Genomic DNA, 13,438 nt, shown 5'->3' with positions numbered 1-13,438 from the left:
GGACTTCCTGAGGTCGCTTCCAACATGGGTGATTCTACAGCTACATGGCAAATGGGCCCAGTGCTGGATAATAACGCCATGAACCCATTATTTTCAAATTCCTGAGGTTTTAAAACACACATCTTTGAGAAATGGGCAATTAGGCCAGAGAGAATCAAATCCAGACCAGGACATGGGCTCTTCACTGATGGAAAATTGAAAATGAAGTGAATTACTTCGACACCTGTCTATTAGGCAGTATGGGGAAAGTGTTATTTTTGCTTTCTTTTCCCCTTGCTACAAGTGTTTAAAACTCCTGCCCATCTTGAAGCTATCCTACCGCTCATTTTGTCCTTCTGGAAGAACAGCGCTCAGTATTCTTCCTGCAAAACACATTTCCTTCCTTCAAGGGTTTGCAGGAGGCACTAGTCCCTCCGGCACCAGCGATGTGTGTGCGTGCCTATAGATATTTTTCCTCTCCTGGAGCTGTGCCTGCCATGTGTTTGTGATAAAGGCTGGCCTCTAACACAGTAAGGTCCTGCTCCTAACAGCAGACTCTCTTTTTCCTGAGATGGTAGCAGCAACAGGAGCTATGTTCTGCAGCAATGTCCTGTCTCTGTAAAATACCTGATAGCAACCGCACAAGTGTTTGCTGCTGGCTAGCCGTGGGCAGGGGTATGATACAATCAGGATTAAGACCTGTGAAAGACTCACTGTTGTCATGCTGAGTATGAAGAAAAGGTTGGGATGACCTACAGGAAAGAAAACCTGTTTATTTTTTATACTGGAGAGAGGTGACATGCTATTCATTTTTGGTGTGTTTGTCATGCTGGCCTCCTAGTGGAAAGCCCATCTGTCTGAATTCTTCTTGCTGCTTTCTTTAGCCTTCGAGAGCCTAATCATCTGGGACCACACATTGTTTCTGTGAGATGTCTCTGCTGCCTGCACAAAACCTCTGTAACTGCAAAGCCTTCACAGGCATTTTTCTCATGGGCATAACATTGCGTGATCAAATTAGGTGCAGTGTGAGGCTCCTTACTGGCTTTAGAGGACAGATGGGTCCAAGGTAGATCCCAGGTGTCTGATGAACCTTGGCCTGAGTCAACTAGAAGTGCAGCCTGTGATCAACCAAGGCATCAAGGGACCATCGTGCTCATAAACTAATCTGATGACGGGAACCAGTGCAGTCTGCCCACACATCCACAGCTGATCTGTTGTACACATCAAGAACATCACTGCTAGTTGAGGAGGCAGCCCAGCCAGGTGATGTACATGTAAACTCAGCATTTGCAGGAGAGATCGTTTTCCCTCTCTCTGTATGACCTCAAGGTCTTTCTGTTCCTGTTGTTTCATCCTTGAAGATTTACATTTGCATTTTTATTAAACCATGTTATTTATTTGGGAAAAAAAAGGATTTCTTCTTTCTGTGAAGACCTGTGTGCCTAACAGAGTCTGATTTTCCCAAATGCATCCCTGAGTATAGTAAAAGCTGTCCCTCCCTGCAGATTTTGCGTCGCCTATAGACTTAGATACTGCCTGGACACCCAGACATCCAAATAGAAAAATAGCAACTATTTTTGTCATTGTTTACTTTGGTTCTTACGCATGTTTGTAATGCATAAATAATTTAACTGAGTGCTTCTACAGGAACATCCAGAAATGATGTCCTCACCAGGGTGACCAGGTGGCCTCACGGCAAGAAAGGCACAGTAAAGGCAAAAGCAGGGTGTGACAAGCACTAGCTTCCCTCCCATGTCATAATGCAGACTGAGGGCAAGCAGCTTGTGCCTTTTCTGCCCAGCAAAGACAACTTCCAGCAGATATCTAGTGAAGGCAATAAGACAAGGAGCTCGTCTGTGCCTTGAGCTTCACCACCTTCCCACACTACCCTTGCTGTTTTCCACTTTCTCTCACCATGGGCATAACAGCAGGACAGGTCTGCACCGCATTCAGTGCAGAGACCAGCTGGCAACACACCCACATCGGTGTATCACCCCTGTGGAGAGGGCAGGTGTCTCACCATGGCTGGGCCATGGGGTTCCTCATTCCACAGGAGGTGCCGGCTGCCCGACCTCAGCCTGTGGGTGCTCTCCCATTCTCCTCCTGATTTGTTCCTAGAAACTCTTCAAGCTAATCGGCTTTTCAACTTTCACCATTAGCACGATTCTTTTGTGGCAGAGGTACAGTCAGTGTGGGGAGCTGGAAGTCAACAGCATGGTGCAGCTAAAGCCCATAGATTTCAAGTCTTTATCCATCACATTCAACCTGACAGTGTCCTCTCCACTCAAAGCAACTTCCAGCACTTCTAGATTAGCTAAATAAATCATCAAGGTGCTTGCATGACTGTCTCCGTGCACATTCAAACAGAGAGACACATGCACCACATCAGGGCAGATGCAAAGCTGGAAGCCATGAGGCTCATTCTCTTCCACCTCCCATGCCCTGCAGTCCTTTAGGGCCCCTTGCAGCCCTGCGAAGTTGCCACAAGTTGCCAGCAAGCTAGGAAACCTCCACAGGATTAGTAGAGCACATGATTTCTTCTGATCTACTGCTCACCAGCTGAAAGGAGGGAGACTGAAGAGGGACAGCAGAACAAAAAGAGGGACGTGAGTCATTCAGCTGAGTCCACCTCCCCACATGAGAAAGTGGCACCTAAGAAAGTGGAGGAAATGTGGAAGAGCCCAAATCCAGGCACACTGGCCAAAGTGACATGCCGTTCAAGTGGCAAAACCCCCAAGATGACCCAAAAGCAGGGAGCGAGGAGTGACACCACCCAAGTGAGTCCCAGGATGGCAGAAAGGAGCTGAGGGGGAGAAACTTGGTCTTTGTTGACTCAGTAACTCTACTGGCGTATAATGCAGAAGACCTGAGTGCCAGACCCACATATGTGGTCAGCAATATACCAGAGCCAGGAGCATGTGTGGGATGACTGAAAGACAAACATACAGACAGCACCCTGCTATTAAAGAAAACAAAGCTCTGAGAGCGAGACCTTGGGAATCTGATTGAGAGCAAAGGGATAGGAAGGTGGGGAGGGAAAAGAAGAAAGCCTTGAAAAAGCCATCCTGATGTGCTGCTTTCCCAAGGAGCTGCAAATCAAAGGGATTTCTTCTCAGCAGAAGGAGGTCTAGCGGATAGCCAGCTCCTTATACAAAACCAATAACAGCACATCAGGGGAGTGTTCCCTTCCTGGGGGAGAGGCAAAGGCAACTTCAGCAAGTGACACTTTGTGCAAAATTTTCTATTTTCTCAAGCAGAGAAGCTGAACATGAACAAAATGTGTTGCCTTGTACCACTATTTGCAGGTAAATAGATGCTCCTCATTCATTACAAGATGTTACAGACTAGAAAATAGGGGAAATGTTGCGTGCTGCAGTTGCGGTGAAAACGTTCATTCAGACAACCGCGAACCAGCCCCATCAAATGGGACTCACGATGATGATCTTGCTTGGATGCTGCCAAAAGTCATCCGATACGCTGGTACACTCGTATACATATCTGCTCATATGCTTACACAATCTCAGCAGTGTTGTTGGTAGGCAGCCCCAGGAGCCGGAGTGGGAGGAAGAAACGAGCAGGTAATTAATTATTCAGCAATCAGTGTACACCCAAAACTCTCCGAGCGCTGACAGCTAAGCCTGGGCAGCCCTCAGCCCTGGAGGCTTTCGCTGTCTGCCCCACACCTCCTCCAAGGGCAGCCAGCTCCATTTACAGATTGGCCACTGCAGTTCATGGTCTGCGTTTTAGTGCAAACCTGCCTTAGCTGGCCAAGTGGGCAACAGGATTGGGAAGCTCCAACACAAGCAAAAAACAGATGAAAAGAGGGGGCATAAGATTCTGAAGTGGCAAAGCTTAGTCCACCAGTCTGTCCTAGACACTCACTGTAGTTGCGAGAGCCCAACAATGGCAAGGCACAGCTGCTCAGCATCACCCTACTTGGACATCTGGCCCACCTCAGGCTTGTTAAAAAACACATTAAGCAGGCTAGGAAGACCATTTTGGTTTTGAATATTTTATTAGCAACTTATTTTATATTTTTAATATATTTATATATTAATTTATATTTTATTAGGGCGTGCTCCGCTCTGTCAGGTGAGACTAGTCAGGGCAGGGCTTTGCCAAGGACCTCAGTTGCTTTCTCCTGCTCTGAGCAGGCAGATTGGCATAGCAAGGGCAGGAGCTGTGAAACACTCTCAGGTATCATCCAGCCCTGTCATCCCATGTTTTGTACCTCCTAACTCCATTTAACCCTCACCCTCTCTGCCCAGTATGATGCTGGTCCCCAGGAGATATACAATGTGGTTCATCAATTCCTTTACACGGATCAGCTATCAATACCTTGGAGACCTTTAAGCATCAGTGTCCCCACGGTCGCGGCAACAGGCTTGCCTAAATCCTGCTGCCAGCCATAAACTGGAGCAGTTCAGTGAAGGGCGCATGTGCCTGGGAGACGATGCAATAAGTTTCCTTCCTTTGCCCCACCATGGGAAAAGGGGATATAATGAAGGGAGGAAGGGATGGCATTTTGTAAACTTCTCATTGTACATGTAAAGACGGCAGAGGCAGACGTCAGTTCTGCTCCACAGAAGGACAACGTCCTCTTCACGGCACAGCGCACAACTCTAGGAGTGCTGGGAAGGTACCCACATACTCTGCACTGGACAGAGATGGAGAAACAGAAATAGAAACAAACATGTTATGATTACACATTTGAGTGAACAATTGGCTGCCAACAAGCAAGATGACAAAGCCTTATTGTATTTTTATAATAGAAAGCTCATGCAAGATTTCAGATATATTTCTACAGAGCTCTTTCACCTTCAGGAAACTTGTGATAATCTGGCAGAATAAGATCCCAATCTTTTTTTTTTTTTTTAGGTATTCACATGGATTTGGAGTCGGGAGTACATAAATTTCAGATGCATTCTTCATGGACTTCAGATACGGGATTTAAATCAGAATAAATACAGAATGCACATGTGACAGTAGACTTCCTAGGGAAATTACAAGTGGCTGTGTTAGAAACCCAAAAATTTTCAGATGCCCTTAAACAGCAGTGCTTGGCTGCTGTCCTCTCCTGTCGGCCAGGGCAGGTGAGTCCCATTAACACCAGTCCAGCCCCGGAGAGGAGACAGGGATGGTGCTGGGGAGGTGCTGCCAGGGGTTCGGTATGAGGAGTTGGTTTGTAGCAGCTGAGACCAGACAGTTCCTCAGATTTTACTGTTACCAGCCTGAGCACTAAAGAGAAACTTAATTTATCCCATGTCCAGTTTCGCAGTGATGCAGCTAGATAAGAGTATGGCTTACATGGAGCCTATATTAATTATTTCTGTACTTGTGCAACATGCAGATGAATCGCCCAGCACTTGCCAAAAAAAGCCAACCTCATCTCCTGTGGCTTTGCAGAGAGAAATAGGAATGTCTGGTAACCCTCCAGCCAGCTCACCCCATCCTCCAGGTATTTCCATTCAGTGACATCAAGAAGCCCAAAACCCGCAGAGGTGGCCTCTGGCCAGTCTCCATGTGGCTCGTCTCCTCCGTCTCCCCGCAGGAAGGCAGAGCTTCAAGGGAAGCTCTCACTGTTTCTCAGGAGAGGCAGATGTTTATCGTGGAGCGGGGTGCTCTGCTCTGCAGGCGTCAACACTGGCACCACCTCCAATCCACACTAAAGAGAAGTTACCAAACAACATTTGGGTTTCTTGCGATAAGGTATTTCACAACAAGGAGCGTTGCTAGTCTTTAAGTTTGTGCCTTAAAAGCCCACAAAAGTAGCGTAGCCACCCTCATCTGTATTTAACTTCTCCCGTTAGGAGAGGAGAAGTTAGTAAGTCAAGATTACTTGTTTTGTGGTTTGCTTGTTGATTAAGAGGTGGCTGAGCTTTCCTGCTCTGCTTGCCTCTCATGCCAGTGTCACCTGGTGCACAGCCACCCTGTCTTCTCCAAAGTGCTTGGAAGGAAACTCTGACCATGCCCTTAACAGCATCCTCCAGACGAGGCTTTCAACTCATTTTGCAAAGATCAGCTAAAAGAAGCTGAGGGGCAAAGACGGGTTATCTGGCTGCTGTTGGCCAGGCTGTCTTCTGCAGACCCAGCAGCAGAACTCGTTTCCCAAACTTGTAACTCAACCTCAAGTACTATTCCTGCTTGGGAATGGAAGAGAGGGTCACTGGTAGGGGCAGTGCCAAGTGTCTAACACAATGTGTGTCTGGAGTTTATTCTCCTTGCCATGTTGTGTAGACATGTCCTCCATTGGATGGAGGCAGGTGTCCACCCCGGTGGGGATGAGGGCTAGCCATTACCTTCCTTCTCCTGTCCAAGAGTTTCCTGGGCCCCCAGCCTTGTAACTGCAGAATTGGAAGAAGATTTGTCTATTTTCTCTTGGTCAAGTATTTAAATTCTCCAGGCTCACAGACTGAGGGGGGGAAAAAATCCTCCAAGTGTGACACCCTCTCTACTAGCTCCATCTGGAGGCTCAAAAAAAAATTGCATTGTAAAATTATTTATTTATTTATTTATCTATCTATCTATTTATTTCAGATTTAAGGCTGTCTTGGCATTGAAAACCACTAATGCCAAAAAGCATCAAGGCGGCAGCAGCTATGGGTGCACGAAGCTGTCTCTGCTGCTGTATGACCCACTAAGCAGAGCCAAAAGCACTATTCACCATTCAGCTCAAGGATCCATGTAAAAAACACTTCACTTGACAGTATCCTAGGACAAATACCAGCATCGCAGATTATTCTTACAGTAAAATGCCATCAGGGATGCATGCACTGCCCTCTTCCAAAGGAGCAGTTACGTAGGACAATCCTGGTGTGCACACTTGACAGCTCAAGGTGAAGAAAGCCTCTCCAAAGCTTCTTGCTCCCCAAGTCTAATAATAACTAGGTGTGGAGGGAAGGGGACATACCAGACCCGCATGCTCCCTCTCTGCCTCCACTGGTGAGACAGCCAAGCTGGGAAGCTGCAACCACTCCTCCACCAGCAGACATCCCGGGTAAAAATACCTCGGCACTAGCAATGTCATCTGGAGGCTTAAGATGCATTGTGATTGTTGGCCAGTGATGGTCTGGGGAGAGCGATACAAAGCACGAATTAGGAAGGAACCTCCTGTTAAGGGATAATAATTTTGAATGTGATAATTATTCCAAAATCTGGATGCAACTATCCAGCTACAGCAGCACCCAAGTGATACTTAATGTACCGAGGGTGCTCCAAAGTCAGATGTCATCTTGCCTGATGTATGTGCAGTGCGAAGGCAGGACATTGCCAGATCTATTTTTCCTCCTCTAACTGATAACAAGCCCACACTGGAAGCTCTTGTCAAATCAAGCTGCTGCTCTTGAACTCTGAGTCTGCAAACAGCTGGGCGGTGACATGTCTGTTAGTTTTAACTATTTTAGGAAACAATCTGCCCTTTTTCAGTCATGAAAGACATGAAAGGCCCGATGGCAAAATTTGGATGCGGCAAAATCCAATCTTGAAATCATCCGAACCTGCCTTCTTTATCTTTTCCTATGATGTTGCAATTACGGCGTGTAACCAGGAATGGCACGTCTCTCCCTGGCTACCTGGCCCTTGTTCCAATGCTAACTGCAAGCTGTCCCCTGCTGACCTCCTGCCCCTCCTCGTGGGATTCGAGCTTTCAGCTTGACAGTGAAGCTGGTTGCTGCTTGGGTCGTGCTGGAACTTCCACTTCTTTGTACAGCTGCTATGCAGTTGTCAGCCCTAAGATGTGGTCCCCTCCTGGGCCCCTTACCTCAAGTACATAGGAATCACTGGAATAAGCGTATATCTGTGAGATGAGCACCTTCTGATGGATAAAGTAGAAAATTTGCAGACTCTCACCTTCTGCTTCCTACTGAGCTGTCTTCCCTGGTTTTTAGCCCTAGTAGACCTCTGTATTTTCACTTGTCTAATGTGTGCTGCCCTTCTCCACCCTCAGTCTGGCTGGGAGTGATGGGCATTGCTAATACACATCCCCATGTCCTTGTGGGATACATGCACAACACAGCCTTGCCCATCATGGCTTATGTTTACTTTGGAGTCAATCTCCCTTTTAATATCAGAAAGACATGTTAACATTGCCTTTTAGGAAGGTGGGTTTTTTTTAACTTAGAAAACACAGAGATCCTTTGAGGGGTTAGTTCTCTCCTACGACCTCTTTGCTGAGGAATAATCTTCATTCTTCCCTGTCTTCCTTGACTCTTTGCCTTTTTGGACTCCCTCCGAGTTTAGCTTCATAGAGCTCTTCTAGGAAGAACCTGCTTTCAAGAAAGTGGTTTTTTTCCCCCCAGAACTAGAGGTCTGAGTGGGAATTAACACCACGTGCCCATGTTCGTGGTGCTGAGGAAGTGGCACATCCTCTGTTTGAAATCCTGCTGAACAGCAAGCTTACCTCTGGGGCTTGCATTCAAGCCCGCTGGCATAAGTGGCTCACACTGTGCTTTCCTCGGTCAGGCATCCTCACATCTAAAAAGCGTGTCTGTTGTCAGCTCAGCATGCAGAAGAGATCCAGCTAAAAATACTTATTACTCTTTTCTTCAAAGTGAAAGCCCAAATGTTGTCTTTCCTCCCCTTCTAGGAGCGTGCAAGCGCAAAGGTACGGTTAGGGCTTCTTGTTGCCACCTTCCCAACCAAGAGAAATGCCACTGTCTGCGGGAGAGACCTTGCTGGGCTTGCCATGCAAAGAAGTATTTGCTGTGGCACTAAAAACTTGCAGCTTGCTGTTTTTCCCGAAAACCATCCACTTCTGTTGCTGTGTTTGGTTTCTTATAAAACCAGTTTTCAGCCAGACTATTAAGTCTCCGTCAGTGGGCTTTCAGCAGGGGTTCAAATTGCTCCTGAAATAACTCCCATGCTGGTTTGTTTGTGGCTTCCTAAATCTTCCGTCGCAAGCTTTGAAAGGGTTCTGTTACCACTGGCTTCGGAAATAATCATATAATAACATTTTTTCATTAGGGACACATCAGCCAAGGTGTATTGTTGGTCTCATTTAAAATCGAATCAAGCTGCCTGTGTTTGTTGAGAAACACTCATGAATGAGAAAGCAAAACTGAATATATGAAAACAATCAGGGAAAATTTCACAACAGAGGGCTACGCCAGATCTCCGGAAAGCAAAAATCTGTGGCTTTACAAATGCTGATTTGGTTTAAAAAAATAGAGCGCAAAGTTTAGCAAACTGAAATTTATATTTTCTCAGCCTTTGACTTAGCTTCAGTATTTTGCCTTTGCACATATATGTGTGCGTTGCTGCTGCTCAACACCCCCACACTAAAGGATACACAACTTGGCCACTGGTTAGCAGCTCAGTGAAGCCAACCTGAGCTGCTGGGCTGGAATTACCCACTCAGGTATGTCCTGGCTGCCGTACTGCTGGTAACAAATGAAAGCTCACCTCCATTCCAAGTATTTTTAGTTGCCTGCTACAATAAAATCCTGCATGGTTGATCTGTGCAGCTTAATGATAGCCATGAAGGTCTTGGCTTGTAAGGACAGTCGGGTGGCTCCTTTGAACTCCAGACAGGTTTTCCATCATGGTCTGATCAGGGGCGCGTGTGTGTGCATGCACGTGGATGCACACCGTGTACGTGTTAGTGCCATCTGCCAGGAAGGCAGCGGCCACCTCTTCCCTGCGCTGAGCTGCTCGTCCCAGCTTTGCTCTTCAGCTGCGATACGGAGGGTAAAGAGAGGGAGCGGACGCTGCAGGAGCAGGACAGCCTGAATTTGGGGCTTTTGGCCACAGAAACAGTCATTATGGTGTGAAGTCAATATGACTGAGAAGTCCTGAGTGGCCACAGATTTGTTCATGCAGTGTATTTCATCAGGATTCAACAAACGCTCAGAGCCCCAAACACGAGTTGGCTTGAGTAGAGCTTTTAATGCATTTAAGCAACAAATCACTCCCGGTGTATGATGACCGCTTTTTGAGAGAAAGTAGGCAAAGGTCTCTGTGCAAACCCTTTGTCATTTAGCTACAAACCACTTGATTGTGATTAGCAGACTTGGAAAAAAGCATCTGTGCAATTAAATTTTTGGTAATAAATTAATATGCACGATAAAAAATTCTGTAAAACCAAAACAATGTGCTTATTTCTGGCCAAGCTGAAGACTGCATCTCTACCCATTAATTTCTCTACTTACCTGCAGTTATGGTATATTATTTTAAGCAGCTGACTGCTCAGCTTCTGTTCCGATACAACAGCTTTTGTCAAGCTCCTCTGCAAAGGTGCCACTTAAAAAGCAGTCAGAATGTTTTTCAAAAAAACCTTGGTATTTGAACACAAAATATCAGCACTTTCAGTTGCAAGTAGTTATATTTACATAAGTTCTTCTTTCATTTCAACTGAGCTGTAGCTATCATTTAGGATTTGATATTTGGAATTCAAAATGTGTCTGTAAATGCGAAAAAGTCCCCAAACCACAGGAAACGGTGGGAAAAAATAGAAGAAAAAAAAGAAATAATTCTAGTAAACTCTCCCAGGATGACTTTCCTCTGTTTTGTAAATCTGGTGCTTTGAAACCATGCTGCATCTGTTTTACTTGCCAGAGTAGTTCTCTTTTGCCTTCCCTTGTGCAAAGTGTGATTCAAATCCTATTGATTTGACATGATGTGATACCTTATAAATATGCCCAGGGTGTGAAGGTCTGTGGTGAGCATCAGCATAATGTGGCTTTACATTCATTTGTAAGAGCTAGAGTTTCCAGCTTTACCTGCAGTCACTGTAAAAAATAGCAGGAATAGCTGCAGTAGGAGAACAACAATGTGAGACAAACCTGAAATCAATCTTTTGTTCATTTGGGGAGAAGCTTTATTTCTTCTCTCTCTCATAAGAATTCTTGCTGGGAAGGGAAAGCTGTCATGAAAGGACACAGAGATCAGCTTTGCAGCCTGCCTTGTACAGCTTTCGCTAGCATGAAGGGAGGATTTGGGATCTGCGTTTTCCAGGTGCTCCGTTACAAAGCATGCCAGTCATGCTGAGCAGTTTCCAATCTTCCCTGGGAGCCCTTCTGCTGACACACAGACTCAGCCAGGAGCCCTAACATTCTCAGCTGCTCCATCTAGAAACCATCCAGAAGTGGACCTGACAATTCAAATCTTACTTTCCCCTAGGATTCATTTCTGAAAGAATGCTTGTATGTACTCAGGAGTTGCTGTTTGAAGTCCTAACTTTTGTTCTCTTGGGGAAGTAATTAGCGAGTAAAAAGCGGATATGAAATTCCTTCCTGCACAGAAGGTTTATACACACTGAAAATACACTCATCACTAACCGAAGAATAACTTTTGATACATATGTATTTAGCGTTGTTCAAAAGATGCAGTTGGTGTGAACCTATTCAGTGGCTTTCACTCACAAAGGTCAGAAGTCGTTCAGTGCAAACTCCAGCTCAATGCAGGGCTGACCTATATCTGGTTGCTCAGGGACAGATCCAAGGATGGAGTTTCCACAACCTCTCTGGTTGCTTCAGTATTTGGTCACCCTCAGGTTTGAGAAATCAGTTTCCGCTGTTCCAACTTGTGTCCATTGCCTCTTGACCTTCCACTACGTGCCACTGAGCCTGGCTCTGCTTTCTCTGCACCCTTCCATTAGGTAGTTGTTGACAAGATCTCCTCCAAGTGTTTCTTTTTCCAGGATGAAGAAACCCCGCTCTCTCAGCCTCATCTAGTACCTCATGTACTCCAGCCCATGAACGCTCAAAAAAATCACAGAATAGAAACATTTCAATGAAGAGCAAAGTACTTAATACCCTAAGTTTGGAGTAGCAATGTGCAAGATTCCTCTCGCACTAGAAAACTGTAACAGTCTGAAAGACAGAAGGAAAAGTGGATGGCTACTTCTTTTTGCTTTCATGTGCATATTTTCATATGCCACTCACTACGAGAAGAGCAAAGCAAAACCAGCGCAGACTGTACAATGTAACACAAGCCACAGTAAAAGATAGCTAACCGCAGCAGGAGGGAATCTCCCAGAAATATAAAAACTGGAGAAAGTAGAACAGAGGACAAAACAGTTCAGAAACACGAAGACAAAGAATATGCACCACTTGCTAGTCTGAGAGTTTGTAAGTAATGGGGTAGTAGTTAAGTATGTGGTCAATGAGCAGATGAGAGATTGCCTGTTGAATTGCTTCACAGAAGTCTAGAGGAAATACAAACAGTCCTTAAAACTCATAGTATGAGAGTAGTTAAACATAGATTCAAGTGTTAACTTGAGGAGTTAAATATATCATGAGATAGTCTATCAAATACTGAGGTTAATTATGCAATTGTTCTGACCCACCAAGTGTTATAAGCATCACTTTACAAAAAGTGAGTTGTCTCCTAGAGAAGGCTGCTTTAAAACATCAAAAAAACCTGAAGAGCCAGATCTTCCAGATATTTTTTTTTTAAAGCTTCTTCCCTACATTGTGATGTTTCTTCAGGTATGGCACAAAATATACTGCTCACCAGCAGGATTTATCATCTCTTATTTTTGGTTTTCAGGCACAGATGCGTACTTTTTCCTTTACTTCGCCTGGAGCCTTTTTAAACTGAGTAACTGTGCACTGTGGCTATGTCCTGTAACATTCACTGTAAAACACGTTTGTTTTAAAATAAGCTGTAGCATGGTAATTATTGGAATGAATTCCTTTGGTCCCCAGGTTCATGCTGAAATGAGATTTTACTGACTTTGTATGGAACACCAGAATGCAGTCATCACGTTGACAGCTTCCCTTACCTCCCTAAATTCTGCAGAAGTTCCCAGACTGTTGTGAAAAGACAGATGTATGAAATTTTCTTATCATCTTTCCAAGGCTAAACTCCCAGGGGGTTTAGAGGAAAAACAGCAAAAATACAGTGTATATACTTCTTGTCTATTCCTAAGACTGCAAAAGTGCTTAAGTTCTTACAACAGCTGCTTCATAAACATTCAAGGCATTCACTTACTGTGCCCTCTCTGCAGCTGGCCTGTACTGCAGCAGACATTCCCATTTTCCAAAATTCTTGTTTTCCCTTTCAACTATTTATGTATAGTAAGTCTTTGCTGCATTACTGTCACTGTACTTAAAAGCTACAGTAATGTTATGAGAGCAGACTTATTTTTAAGGATAGGCTTATTGATGTTTGCTGATTTATTTTATATTCTAGTTGATAAATCCTCAAAGAAACCATTCAATTTCCTTAAAATTCAGTTTGAACCTTTTGGTTGTTTTTTTTTTGTCAAAACAGTTCTACTTCTTGAATCCTCATTTAAGGACAACCAACCAAAAAAGGGAAATGAGATGACTCCAGATATGACAGACCCAAGATTTACTTTAGTACAAGGCAGAAACACTTACATTGGAACAGGACAGACAACAACTCAGCACTGACATCGTATATGAGAAAAAAATCCCATTATCATGAGAATTTGCACTCTGCGAACAGGGCAGGAAGTATTTAAGGTGCTTAGAAAACAAACAGAACAGGTAGTAGT

Source organism: Aquila chrysaetos, chromosome 8 (assembly GCF_900496995.4).
Source record: "Aquila chrysaetos chrysaetos chromosome 8, bAquChr1.4, whole genome shotgun sequence".
NCBI lineage: Eukaryota > Metazoa > Chordata > Aves > Accipitriformes > Accipitridae > Aquila > Aquila chrysaetos.
This window is presented reverse-complemented; position numbering follows the sequence as displayed.